Raw genomic sequence first — 14,149 nt, forward strand, 5'->3', positions numbered from 1 at the left:
AAATCATCCCTTCCCTCATCTCCGTATCCTGGCCCACAGCTCTGAGTCCATTGCTATACTGGAGGCCATGATAACATGCAGAACTACAGAAGCTCCCTTTTCTACCAGAATCCAGGCCAGGACCTCGAAACCCAGAGACCATGCCGGTATCCAACACCCCAGCGGCCACTCTGGTATCTAGAATTCCAGAACCTAAGATAAAACACCAGCACCCAAAACTACAGAGACCATGCAGGATGCCAAATCCCCAGTACAGACACCTACTAGACCTAAGAACGCTCCTGTCACCAGAACCACAGGTCTCTCGTCACAAGACCAGAAAGGAAGTGAAAACAAGGAAAAAAATAATCCATAAAAAAAACCCTCACAATTCGTACCTAAACCTATAATTACCTCAAACCCAGATGCCTAAAGGCCAGCATAGAAAACAATCAACAAGAGCCCGGGCAATACAGCACCACCAGAGCCCAGCCATCCTCCTACAGCAAGTCCTGGGTATTCCAACACAGCTGAGTCAGAAGAGAATGACTTTAAAGCCAGTTTAATGAAGGTGATAACGGCCCTTACTGAGGAAAGGAATAAATATTTTAATGAGATTCAGAAAATCACAAAAAAAATGGAGGAAATAAATTAATCCCTTAAAGAAAACCAAGAGAACCAAAAATAAATAAATAGATAAATAAATAAAACCTTCATGCCCTGAAAATGGAAATAAAAGCAATGAAGAAAACATAAAATGAGGGAGTAATGGAGACAGGAAAAACTTGGTATGTGAACAGGAACTACAGATGGAGTCATCACAAACAGAATATGAGAGATAGACGAGAGATTCTCTGGAGCTGATGATACAATAAAGGGAATGGATTCATCAGTCAAAGAAAATGTTAAATGTAAGAAATTACTAACACAAAGCATCCAAAAAAATCTAGGATACTATGAAAAGACCAAATTTAAGTATAAAGGAATAGAATAAGGAGAAGAATCCCAGCTCAAAGATGTATAAAACATTTTTAACAAAATTATAGAAGAAATTTTCCTAACCTTAAGAAGGACAAACCTATAAAAGTACAAGAATCTTAGAGACACTAAAAATATTGGACCAGAAAAGAAAGTCCCCCATCCATGTAAAAATCAAAACACTAAACATACAGAACAAAGAAAGAATGTTAAAACTAAAAGAGGAAATGGCCAAGTAACATATATAAAGACAGAACTATTAGAATTGCAACCATCTTCTCAGTGGAAACTCTAAAATCCAGAAGGACTTTGATGGATATCATTCAGACTTGAAAAGACTACAAATACCAGCCCAGACTACTATATCCGGCAGAACTGCCAAACACCATAGATGGAGAACACAAGATATCCCATGACAAAGTCAAATTTGAACAATATCTGTCCACAAATCCAGCCCTGGAAAAGGTACTAGAGGAAAAATCCCAACACAAGGAAGATAACTGTAACCATGGAAACACAGGGAATAAATAATTTTACATAAATGGAACACAATGTGGGAAACACATACCATCAGCAACAACAACAAAAAAATAAAAGGAATTAAAAATCATTGGTAATTAATATATCTAAATATCACTGGACTCAGCTCCCTAATAAAAAGACATAGGCTGACAGAATGGATGTGAAAACAGGATCCATCCTTATGATGAATACAAAGAAGCACACCTCAACATCAGAGATAGACAGTTCCTCAGAGTAAAGGGGTGGGAAAATATTTTCCAAGCAAATGTCCCCCCAAAACAAGGTAGCTTAGCCATTTTACTAGCCAACAAATGATGGCTTTGTCATCATATCCCAGCCCACACTCTAGTGGAAGCGTGCCACTACCCCAGAGGACAGCATAGCACCATGCACCACAGGTAAGACTGTACTCCACCCTGCCCACTATCTCCTAGTGTAACTTCTTTTACACCAGCAGAGGCCAGTCCAGAACCCTGAAGCCCAGAGGACCATAGACCACAGTAGAGGCCATGGACTTAGCCAGAACTTCAGCCCTGAACTTGGAAAGCCACTTTCTGCTGTTACAGAGACTATTCAGGCTACTAGAATTTCAGGCCCCAATGTAGGCAAGACCCTCTATTTAGCCACAGACCATAGCAGTGAGAATTCCAGAGAGGAAACAGAATGTAACAAACAAAACATACATCCATCAAACATAAATCCAGAGATTGGCACCTAGACTTACAATCACTTGAAGTCCAAATGCCTAAACGTAAGTGTGAGAGCATAACCAACAACAGTCAGGGTAATATGCTATCACGAGAGACCCCAACCAACTCACTGCTGCAGTCCCTGAATATTCTAACACAACTGAAGCACAAGAAAACTACCGTAAAACCAACTTGATGATGGTAATGGAGGTCCTTAAAGAGGAAATGAATAAATCCCTTAAAGAAATAGAGGAGAAACAATAAAAAAAAATGGAGAAAAACAATGAATCTCCTAAAGAATGTGAAGAAAACCAAGAAAAAAACACAGTTGATGGAAACAAATGAAACATTTTAAGACTTGAAAATGGAAAGAGAACCAATAAAAGAACTAAAGTTATTCTGGAAATGGAAAATCTAGGTAAGTGATCAGAAACAACAGAGGCGAGCACCATCAAAAGAATACAAGAGAGGGAAGAGATATCTCAGGCATTGAAGACAAGAGAAAAGAAATAGATACACAGGTCAAAAAATTCTTAAACCTAAAAATTTTCTGACATAAAGCATCAAGAAATATGGGACACTATGAAAAGAAAAAAATCTAACTATCATAAGAGTAGGAGAATATTCCCAGGTAAAAGGCACAGAAATTATTTTTAACAATGTCACAGAAGAAAATTTTCCTAACCTTAAGAAGGACACACTTGCTGTGGAATAATCCTCTGAACACTGCAAATATATATTACTCTCATTGATTAATAAAGAGCTAGTAGTCAAGCAGGAAATATAGGCAGTACAAACAAACTCAGAATTCTGGAAGGAAGAAGGGTGGAGTCAGTGTAGTCAAAGGAGTTGCCTGGAGACACAGAGGGATCAGGACATAATAGATGACAGATAAATCCACAAATCACATGGCAATACATAGATTAATAGAAATGGGTTAATTTAAGTTGCAAGAGCTAGTTAGTAATAAGCCTGGGCTAACAGCTGATTGTTTATAATTAATGTTAAGCTTCTGTATCACTTATTTGGGAATTGGCCAGTGGGACAGAAACTTTTGCCTTTATATGCCTATGAAGGTATAAGAAGCTTACAGAGCACCAAAGAGAATAGACCTGAAAAAAAAAACTGGCCACATAATAATAAAACACACAGAACAAAGAAAAAATATTAAAAGTTGCAAGAGAAAATGGCAAAATCACATACAAAAGGTGACTTAGTAGAATTATACACTACATCTCAATGGAAACTATAAAATCCAGAAGTCCTGCTGGGCAAATGGTGGTGCATGCCTTTAATCCCAGCATTCATGATGCAGAGGCAGGCAGATCTCTGTGAGTTAAGCACCAGCCTTGTCTACAAGAGCTAGTTCCAGGACAGGCTCCAAAGTTACAGAGAAACCCGGTTTAGAAAAGAAAAAAAATGCCAAAAATACCTAGAAAAATGTCTTACAGACTCTAAGAGACCACAGATGTCAGTCCAAACTACTACACACATAAGAACTTTCAATCACTATAGATGAAAAAATAAGATATTCCATGATAAAGTCAAATTTAAATAATATCTATCATCAATTCCAGCCTTACAAAAGGATACTAGAAGGAAATCTCCAACCCAAGGAAGATAACTACACCCATGAAAACTCAGGAAATACATAATCTTACACCAGTAAAGTCAAGAGATGGGAGACACACACTCATACATACAACAACAACACTAACAATAACAAAATAACGAGAAGCTACAATCCTTGATCATTTATATCTCTCAATATCAATGATGTCAATACCCCAATGAAAAGACACAGGCTAACAGAATGGATGGTAAGACAGGATCCAACCTTCTGTTACATTGAAGAAACACAACTCAACAATAACGTTAAATATTACCTCAGGATAAAAGACTGGAAAAGGTTAGTCTTAAATTATGAATCTAAGAAGCAAGATAGTATAACCATTTTAATATCTAACAAAATAAGCTTCAAACTAAAATTAATCGAAATAGATGGAGAAGGACATTGTATACTCATCAAAAGGAGAATCCACCAAGATGACGTTTCAATTCTGATCAACTATGCCGAAACACATGCATTTTTGTAAAAGAAACACTACTACAGTTTAAGTCACATATTGACACTCACACATTGATAATGAGAGACTTCAGTTCCCCACTCTCATCAACAGACAGGCCATCCAGACAGAAATAAACATGGAAATAACACAGCTAACATGTTATAAGGCAAATGTACCTAACAGATATGTATAGAAAATTTTACCCAAACACAAAAGAATATATCTTCTACTCTGCACCTCTTGGAACTTTCTCCCAAACTGACCATATACTCAAACACAAAGGAAGTCTCAACAGATAGAAGAATATTTGAAATGGCTCCATATATGCTATCAGAACACCAGAGATTAAAGCAGGATATCATCCGCAACAACAGAAACAGCAGAAAGCGTACAAATACAGGGAAACTGAACAATTCTCTGCTATATGAAATAATGAATCAAGACAGAAAAATAGAGAAATTAAAGACTTTGTAGAGCTTATTGAAAATGAATACAAAACATAGCGAGATTTATGGGACAAAATGAATGTGGTGGTAAGCAGACAATTCATAGCATTAAGTGCCTTCATAAAGAATTTAGAGAGATCTCATACTAGCAACTTAATAACACACCTGAAAGCTCTGGAACAAAAAGAAGCAAGCACACCCAGGAGGTTTAGAAGGCAAGAAATTATCAAACTGAGGAATGAAATCAATAAATTTTTCACAAAGAGAACAACACAAAGAACCAGTGAAACAAAGAATTGGTTCTTTCACAAAATCAACAGGATGGAAAAACCGTTATCCAAACTAAGTAAAATTTAGAAATAAAATGCCCAATTAACAAAATCAGAGAGAAAAAGAGAGAAGTAACAACAGACACTGAGGAAACTCAGAGAATAATTAGGTCATACCTTAAAAACCTGAACTCCACAAAATTGGAAAGTCTAAAAGAAATTGAAAGAAAATTTTTTGATTGGTACCACTTACCAAAGTTAAATTAAGATTAGACAAACAACTTAAATAGACCTATAACCCCCTAAAAAGATAGAAGCAGTCATTAAAAGTTTCCTAGACCGAAAAAAATGTCCATGAGCAGATGGTTTTAGCACAGTATTTTGCCAGACATTCAAATAAGAACTAATATCCATATTCCTCAAATTATTACACAAAATAGAAATAGAAGAAACATTGCCAAAACTTTTTATGAGGTCACAATCACCCTGATACTCAAATCACACAAAGACTCAACAAAGAAAGAAAATAACAGACCAGTTTTCTTCATGAACATGGATACAAAAATACTCAGTAAATTAGCCACAAATCAAATCCAAGAAGACATCAAAAGATTACCTACCATGACCAAGTAGGCTTCATCCCAGAGATGCAAATATGGTTCAACAAATGAAAATATATCCATGCAATTCAACATATAAGTTAACAAAAAGAAATAAACCATATGGTCATCTTATTAGATGCTAAAAACAAACAATTCTTCAACAAATCCCAAGAGCCCCTTCATGATATAAGTGTTGGAGAGATCGGGGATAGAAGGGATATACCAAAACATAATAACAGTATATGCAGCGAGTCAACAGCCAACATCAAACTAAATAGACAGAAACTCAAAGTACATTAAAGCCAGAAACAAGACAAGGATTTTTAGTCATTATATTATTTGAAGTTCTAGCTAAAGCAATACGATAACTAAAGGTGATCAAGAGAGTACATATTGCAAAAGCAGAAGTCAAAGTATCACAACTCACAGATGATATAATAATGTAAATAAGCATCCCCAAAATTTTTATACACATCTTCAGAAACGTGACAGGATACAAAATTAACTAAAAAAGTTTCAGTAGTCCACCTATATACAAATGATAAACATGATGAGAAAGATATCAGGAAAACAACACCCTTCACAATAGCCACAAATAAAATAAAATGTCTTGTGGTAACTTGGCAACTCTAACCAAGCAAATAAAAGACCTGTATGACAAGAACTTCAGGTCTTGGGAAGAAAGTAATTGAAGAAGATCAGAAGATGGATACATCTCCCATGCTCATGGATGGATAGTATTAATGTAGTAAAAATAGCCACCATATTGAAAACTATCTACAGTGTCAGTGCAATCACCATTAAAATCCCAACACAATTCTTCACAGACCTTGAAAGAACAATGGTCAGCATCATATGGAAAAACAAATTATCCAGGATAGCTAAAACTATCCTACATGTTAAAAGAACTTCTGGAGGTATGACCATCCCTGATTTCAAGCATTACTATAGAGCTAAAGTAATAAAATCCACATGGTTTTGGCATAAAAACAAACACATGGTTCGTGGAATCAAATCAAAGACTCAGATGTAAATCCACACAACCATGGACACCTGATTTTGACAAAGAAGCTGAAATTGTACAATGGAATAAAGAAAACATCTTCAACAAATTATGCTGGTATAATTGAAAGCCTGTAAGCAGAAGAATGGAAAACAATCTATATCTATGTCTACATAAAACTCAAGTCCAAGCAGATCAAAGACCTCAACATAGCTCCACATACGCTGAACCTGACAGAAGAGAAAGTGGGAAATAGCATTGAACACATTGACACAGGAGACAAACTTCCTGAAAAGAACATGAACAGTCTAGGTCCTAAGATCAACAATTATTTAATGGGAACTATGAAACTTAAGTATTCTGTAAGGCAAAGGACATGGCCCATAGGACAAAATGGCAGCCTACAGAATGGGAAAAGATCTTCACCAGCCCCACATCTGACAGAAGGCTGATTTCCTAAACTTATAAAAAAAATTCAAGAAACTAGACATCAAAAAAGAAAAAATTCAATTAAAAATGGGATACAGATCTAAACAGAACTCTCAGCACAGGAATCTTAAATGGATGCAAACCACGTCAACAAATGTTCACCATTCTTAGCCATCACAGAACTACGCATCAAAGTGACTCTGAGATTTTACCTTACATCTATCAGAATGGCTAAGATCAAAAATATAAGTGACAGCTCTTGTTGAAGATGATATGAAGCAAGGGGAACATTTCTCCATTGCTGGTGGGAATGTAAACTAATACACTCACTTTGGAAATCAATACAGTTGGCTGTTTTTCAGAAAATTGTGAATTAATGTACCTCAAGTCACAACTATTTCACTCTTAGTTATGTGTTCAAAGTATGCTCAATCATACCACCAGGACTCTTTTTCAATTATGTTTATAGCAGCTTTATTTGAAATACCCAGAAGCTGGAATAAACCTAGCTGTCCCTCAAGCATAGAATGGATAATGAAAATGAGGTACATTTACACAATGGAGTATTACACAGCTGTCAAAAGCAATGGCATGAAATTTCTATTCAAATGGAAACAACCAGAAAAAATCATCCAGAGAGAGGTAACTCAGATCCATAAAGACAAATATGTCATGTACTCACTTATAAGTGGATATTAGCTGTAAAGTAAAGGATAGCCGTGCTATAATCCACAGACTCAGAGAGGCTAGATAACAAGAAGGACTCAAGGGGGGACATTTGGATCTCCCTGGGAAGGGAAAACAGAAGAGATTTCCTGCCTGCATTAAGATCAGTTGAGGATAGATACATAGGAGATGATATGAGGGAAACTGAAAGAGACTCCTGGAAAAACGGGCATTTTGAGGATGCTAGAAAATTATTTCAATGGAAACTCCCCCCAGGAATCTATGAATTGACCCTAGCTAAGACTCCTAGCAATGAGGGATAAGGAGCCTGAACAAGCCATCTTCTGTAACCAGCCAAGACTTCCAGTAGAGGGATTGGAACACCAACCCAGACAAACTTCGACCCACAATCTGTCCTGCCTGCAAGATATGCTGGGGTAAGCAAGGGTGGCCAGGTAGAGTGAAAGTGGCCAAGCAGTGACGGGCTTAGCCTGAGACCCATGCCTTGAGAGTGGGCACACTCCTGACACTGCCTGGAGGATCAGGAATCAGAGGTAGGATATGAGTACCTATCTAAGTGTTTCAGAAAAGTGTTTCTAAGTGCCCACCACTTACTCTGTGAACCTACAAAGCCACATTTTAGGGACTCCTGCTATCCTTTCAAGAAAGAAACATGGGGTTACTACTGTTCCTTAAGTTTTCACAATATGTCATATTGCTTTAGAACCGTTTAGGGATGAAAATTTGTAATGTTCTCTTTAAAGAATCTAGGACACAGTTTTGTGCTAGAGATTCAAGACACTGCAGCTCATTTTTGGTAAACCCCTGAGCCTTATTTACAGGATGGACTCGATAAAAGGACTTATATCATTAAAAATTAAGCCTTGATTATAACATTTAAGAAACAGCTTTGCCATGGATAAACCAACAGATTTTTTTTAGCAGAAACAAACTAATAATTAATATGGTCATTGGCAAACTCTCAAAGCGGTCCATGTTGAGTTCTAGTGAAATACATCTGGATACAGCTCACGATTCAAAAATCTGCACAAACAATGGATCTTACAATGAGCTTGCCAGAGGGGAAGGCAGAAAGGCTGGAAGTTAAAGGCCAAATGCCGCCAAATCTGAAATACCTAGAAGGATAGAGAGCACCCATTGCTCCTGCAAAGGAAGCCAGCTCATTCCCAGCACCAATGAGGTGCTGACAAGAGCCTGTAACTCCTGTTCCAAGAGATCCAGAGTTCCTGACCTCCAGAGCTCCTGCACAACTTTTAAACAAGTTTCTTTTAAAAGTAGTTTTAAAATATTTTTAAATTGTTTGCTTTTATTATTATATTTTGCCTTGCAAAATTCTTTCTGCACTGTTAACTTACAACAAAAATACTCCACACTGTTTGCCAGTGTTTTAAGGATTCACTTAAGTGGCCCCTTTTACTCTTGTAAAAGTGGGTTCTCTGCATGCCTCCTAATGATAGTTGAGATTGTCAAGTTGTGGTAAACAAGACAAAAATTCTGTTTTGCGTCACTGACAGTTCACCCTTACTCTAATTGAACAGACTCATTACCTTTTGGGAGGTTAATAGAACCCACAGATGGTTCTTACTATTGTGAATATTTTATGTAAAAACCTACTATTCTATTTTGGATATGAACACGGTAACACTTGAAAAGAAACCATAAAGATTATTATGGGTCCATTATCTAGAGTGTGTGAGGCAAATATAAGCTACAAAGGTATTACAAAGAATATTTATGCTATGTCATTGCTAATTGTTACAAAGTGCTTAAAAATAATTAGATATGGGTAACATGAATAAATGTATGTATATATATATCTAATTAAAAATAATTAGATATGGGTAACATGAATAAATGTATGTATATATAAGCATGATAAGCTACTCTTATGTGTTTGAAAGTTTTATGTAGATGAACATAAAAACTGCAAGCTAAAGAATGAGTTTAAACATGAAAACAGAACTTTTGTATCCTGCTTGATTTGAAAAACAACTTGGTTTGAAAAGGAGCTTACTGGATTTTTGTCCTTCGCCTCCATTTTCATGATGATTGTCTGGGTGTGACATCAAGATAAAGACCGAAATAGTTCATGATTTCGAAGCTTAGCGGTTTCTAATTATTCTTCTTACTTTGAATCAATATTGGGGAATGAAGCGAGGGCATCACGAACTGGGGTACAGTACCAGAACTCTGAACCTGAGTGCTCTTTTGTCCCCTCCGCAGTGTTTTCGCTACTCCGTTGGTCAATTCACAGTTCATGATCTGTGTGCTCCCAGAGAGCAAAAAATTCCGAGTCGTGGAATTACCACAGAACTCCGCCATCCTGCCTCTCTCTTGGGTGTGTTACCTGTGCGTGGACTGACACTAGAGTGGCTCTGGAGTGGGTGAAGAGGCCCACTCGACAGAAAGCAAAATGCTGCTCTGTATGGCTTCAAACTGACAATTCCAGTAAAGAACAGCATAGCAGTCCCAATAGAGAACGCAGATAGAGTTATCCGGAAGCATTACCAGGTGATAGACAACTTTGCTAACACATTAAAGACAATTACAATCAACAAGTATCAAAAGTATACGGCGACTTTTCATTTTCCTCTCTACAAGCATTAGTGAAAATCAAAGGTCAAGTTCATTGTTGGCTTCCATTTTCTTGTCTGCTAGACTCTGCATTAACCCAGACACTGCTTTTTCCCCCAATTCCCGGTCCTTTCTCAGCCTTGCCCGTTTTTCTGGACTGATTGGCTTCTCATTCTACAACCCCTATTTCTAATTAAAAAAAAAACCAAAAACATAGTTCCTTTGGTTGGATAATGTTAAATATTTGGGTTTTATATGCACATCCATCTTTTATTGCATTTAAAAGATGTTGTTTCCCTACACTGCATCTTAGCAAAGGCTGCCACCTGCTCTTCTTTATCCTAGGAGTGGTAACAGCCTTTGTCTGTAGACCTTCAGCCAAATGGCTTTGAGCATACTCTGCCAACTCATTCTCTTTCTCGTCTGCTTTATGTGTTGCTACTGTTACAGAGAGCTGTTTTTCATGACTTTGAGAATGAAAATAGTGAATTCCAGCTACAGAGCTGAAAACAGACCCCTAAAGGCAAGGAAATACAATATAATTTTACCTACTAAACAGACATACATTCTGCAGGAGCTTCATTCACTCTTACGATGCAGCCTTTCAAACAGACCAACAGTAGCCCGACTGAGCCAAAGATTTGGAAACATTAAACTTCACAGTCAGTTATGGGAACAGAGAGCGCTTTCTGGGAATGGCTTGGTCATCTAATTAGCAAGGAAGGCGGCAGAGCTGAGGAGGAAATAATGTAGACTTGGTCGTGATAAATGCTGAAAGCTATGCTGAATCTTTGTCCCCTGGTGTGGCGTTTCTGAAAGGTTTCCAACAGAAATCAAACATGCTTAGACTTTCATTTTAGCAGTACCATTTCATAAGGGACAAAATGCTTTATAGAGGTGTAATTTATGGGAATAATGATGTGCTAATGGATCCTCAAAGAGTATCTTATTAAACAAGGATGCTGATGAACATTTTGGTGAGCTACTCATTTGCTGTGGGGATTTGGACATGTGGACATGTGAGAGGGAGTGAGTGTATACGCATATGCATGCACATGTAACATGGTGTGTGTGTGCGTGTGTGTGGACACTGAAGGAATTCTCTCCATCTGTTATATTGGGCCTAGGTGAAGCATAAGGCCTCAAGGTTGCACCTACTGCTTCTGATGGTTCATTCTTGATGAAAAATGTACATAATAGCGGTGGCATTTGCAATAGATGTATATCACACACACATACATACATACATACATACAAAAGATGTTTTCATTTTATGGAATTTTTCAGATACACAGATATACAAGTATGGCTAATCTGATGGCAGATATTTGAAGATAAATGCAAATATAAAGGATATATAGATGATGGATGGATGAATTTGAAGATGACAGGTGCATGATAGTAGATAATAGACAGAAAGGTGTGGCTAAAACTTCTGCTCAAACCTTTTCCCATTTTCTATTTTATCACATTCATCAGGAGTTTTATAATCACATTTTGTACACATATAACATCCTTTATTTAGTATTGTTACTTGCATATCAGTATAGCATACCCAAAGATATTTTTTACTCCAAAATCATATACGTGTTTCAGAACAGGTATAAAGTATGTCAAACACAAATAACTTTGTGAAGTCATATATATGTATGCATATATATATGTATATATATATATGATGTGGTACACTCTAAATATGTTCTATTTCTTAAACACATAACTTTACATTTTTTAAATTTAACAAAATAACATGAATAATTTTGAAAACTGAAATATCCTTTTTTAGTTTTCTGTTTTAAAATTATTTTCATTGATTTTATTGAGCTATACATTTTTTGGTCCCCTCCCTTCCTCTCCCCTCCCCTTCAACCCTCTCCCATGGTCACATGCTCCCAATTAACCAAACAGATCTTGTCTTTTTCTACTTCCCATGCAGATTAGATCCATGTATGTCTCTCTTAGGGTCCTCACTGTAGTCTAGGTTCTCTGGGATTGTGATTTGTGGGCTGATTTTCTTTGCTTATTGTCTAAAGGCCACTTATGAGTGAGTTCATATGATATTTGTCTTCCTGGGTCTGTGTTACCTCACTCAATATGTTTTCTAGATCCATTAATTTGCCTATAAATTTAAAGATGTCATTTTTTTTCTGCTGTGTAGTATTCCATTGTGTAAATGTACCACATTTTCTTTATCCATTCTTCAGTCAAGGGGTATTTAGGTGTTTCCATATTCTGTCTATAACAAACAATGCTGCTATAAACATATAGCACACGTCCTTGTGGTGCGATTGAGCATCCTTTGAGTATATACCCAAAAATGGTATTGCTGGGTCTTGGAGAAGCATATTCAACAAATGGTGCTGACATAACTGGATATTAACAGGCAGCAGAATGAAAATAGATCCATATCTATCACCATGCAGAATACTCAAGTCCAAATAAATTAAAGATCTCAATATAAAGCCAACCACACCGAACCTCATAGAAGAGAAAGAGGGAAGTACACTTAAATGCTTTAGTGCAGGAGATCACTTCCTAAATGTAGCCCCAGTAGCACAGACACTGATAGAAACAATTAATAAATGGGACCTATTGAAACTGAAAAGCTTCTGTAATGCAAAAGACATGGTCAACAAGACAAAACAACAGCCAATAGAATGGGAAAAGATCTTCACCAATCCTGCATCAGACAGAGGTCTGATCTCCAAAATATACAAAGAACTCAAGAAATTGGTCATCAAAAGAATAAATAATCCAATAAAAAATGGAGTACAGATTTAAACAGAGAACTCTCAACAGAGGAATCTAAAATAGCTAAAAGACGCTTAAGGAAATGTTCAACATCCTTAGTGTTCGGAGAAATGCAAATCAAAACAATTCTGAGATTCCATCTTACAGCTGTAAGAAGGGCCAAGATCAAAAACACTGATGACAACTTATGCTGGAGAGGTTGTGGGGTAAAGGGATCACTCCTCCATTGCTGGTGGGAGTGCAAACTGGTACAGCCCCTTTGGATATCAGTATGAAGATTTCTCAGAAATATCTTTAATCACATATAGCTCATATAAATGTTAAATTTTTACCACATGCTTATAGTTAAACCTTTTACTTCATCTTAAACATGCTAGGTCATAAAATAGTATTGACTTAATGAATAAAAATGAAACATGGTAGAGAAAAGCTTGGTTTATTTAGTCACAGATTAAGTATTGACTTCTTATTCATAGTATAATCGTCCATGCAAATTTAATGACTGGTCTTTTGGGTTTGATCTGGAAGATATCAAAAAAATAAATCTGAGTAAAATGGAGAATATATCTTAGGCGGGTTTAAGTAAGTTTGTGCCTGAGGTGGGAAGGCAACTTAACTTACAGGACAATGGAAATTTGAGTTACCCCGCCATGGAAGACAGCCAAATGGCAGTAAGCAGCCACAGGGTGGGAAAACGGTACTTTAGAAAAAGAATAAGGAAGCCGAAAGAACTGGTAGATGCACACCTTCTTTCAAGTAAGCATCCAAAAGGAGACAGAGAAAGAAAAAGGGAAAGCTATAGTCATCCATGGGTGGTGCAATAAACTTGTCAAAGACCAAGTTCTTCTGAAGCACTTTTTTAATTCTAGCAAAGGAGACCAACAGTAATCATGAAAGCAAATAAAGTTTGGCAAAGGATTACGAAGCAAAAACAAGGAAAAGGAAGGACTCACTGTAAAGCAGTGACGTTGAGCAGAGACCAGTGGAGAGTGAGGGGATGAATGAATGGTATTCCTACCACCTTTGACTTGACTGTTTTCATAGTCTGGGCTTAGGGGCTGGCTCTAATTTGCATGTCTGCCTTCATGCCACTTCCTTATTATCTTTTCGCAAAGCATCTGGAGAGCTACTTTTCATCACTCACTAAGCCC

The sequence above is a fragment of the Myodes glareolus genome, chromosome 27 (assembly GCF_982192425.1).
Source record: "Myodes glareolus chromosome 27, mMyoGla1.1, whole genome shotgun sequence".
Taxonomy (NCBI): Eukaryota; Metazoa; Chordata; class Mammalia; order Rodentia; family Cricetidae; genus Myodes; species Myodes glareolus.